Here is a 983-nt window from a genome sequence, read left to right as displayed (position 1 = left end):
TCTGAGCCAATATGGCATTCAGAGTATCAATTTCAAGAACTCTTTTCTTCTGAGGTATCCCATTGTTCACGGAATTCCTCTCAGAAGTGTACATGAACTGGTTATTTGCAACCATGTCAATGAGTTCTTGAGCCTCTTCAGGCGTTTTCTTCAGGTGAATAGATCCACCTGCAGAATGATCCAATGACATTTTCGAAAATTCAGAGAGACCATAATAGAATATATCTAGTAATGTCCATTCTGAAAACATGTCAGATGGACATCTTTTGGTCAGCTGCTTGTATCTTTCCCAAGCTTCATAGAGGGATTCACCATCTTTTTGTTTGAAGGTTTAAACATCCACTCTCAGCTTGCTCAGCTTTTGAGGAGGAAAGAATTTATCCAAGAAGGCAGTGACCAGCTTATCCCATGAGTCCAGGCTATCCTTGGGTTGTGAATACAACCATATTCTAGCTCTGTCTCTTACAGCAAAAGGGAAAAGCATGAGTCTGTAGACTTCAGGATCAACTCCATTCGTCTTTACAGTCTCACAGATCTGCAAGAATTCAGTTAAAAACTGATAAGGATCTTCAGATGGAAGTCCATAAAACTTGCAGTTTTGTTGCATTAAAGCAACTAGCTGAGGTTTCAGCTCAAAGTTATTGGCTCCAATGGCAGGAATGGAGATGCTTCTTCCATCAAACTTGGACGTTGGTTTTGTGAAGTCACCAAGCATTCTCCTTGCATTATTATTATTTTCGGCTGCCATCTCCTTCTCTTGTTCAAAAATTTCTAAAAGGTTGCTTCTGGATTGTTGTAATTTAGCTTCTCTTAATTTTCTCTTCAGAGTCCTTTCAGGTTCTGGATCAATTTCAACAAGAGTGCCTTTATCCCTGTTCCTGCTCATATGAAAGAGAAGAAAACAAGAAAAGAAAGAGGAATCCTCTATGTCACAGTATAGAGATTCCTTTATGTTAGTAGAAAAAAGAAAGGGGTATAAGAAA

The 983-nt window shown here is 38.9% G+C and overlaps 1 non-coding gene across 1 annotated transcript; it reads left to right on the top strand.

Moving 5' to 3' along the window:
- Positions 1-248: 248 nt before the first annotated feature.
- On the top strand, positions 249-352 carry LOC130952257 (small nucleolar RNA R71). The gene has a single exon (XR_009074437.1). It is a non-coding gene; the product is annotated as a small nucleolar RNA R71 (small nucleolar RNA).
- The last annotated feature ends 631 nt before the right edge of the window (positions 353-983 follow it).

Source organism: Arachis stenosperma, chromosome 9 (assembly GCF_014773155.1).
Source record: "Arachis stenosperma cultivar V10309 chromosome 9, arast.V10309.gnm1.PFL2, whole genome shotgun sequence".
In the NCBI taxonomy this organism is placed as follows: domain Eukaryota; kingdom Viridiplantae; phylum Streptophyta; class Magnoliopsida; order Fabales; family Fabaceae; genus Arachis; species Arachis stenosperma.
This window is presented reverse-complemented; position numbering and strand designations above follow the sequence as displayed.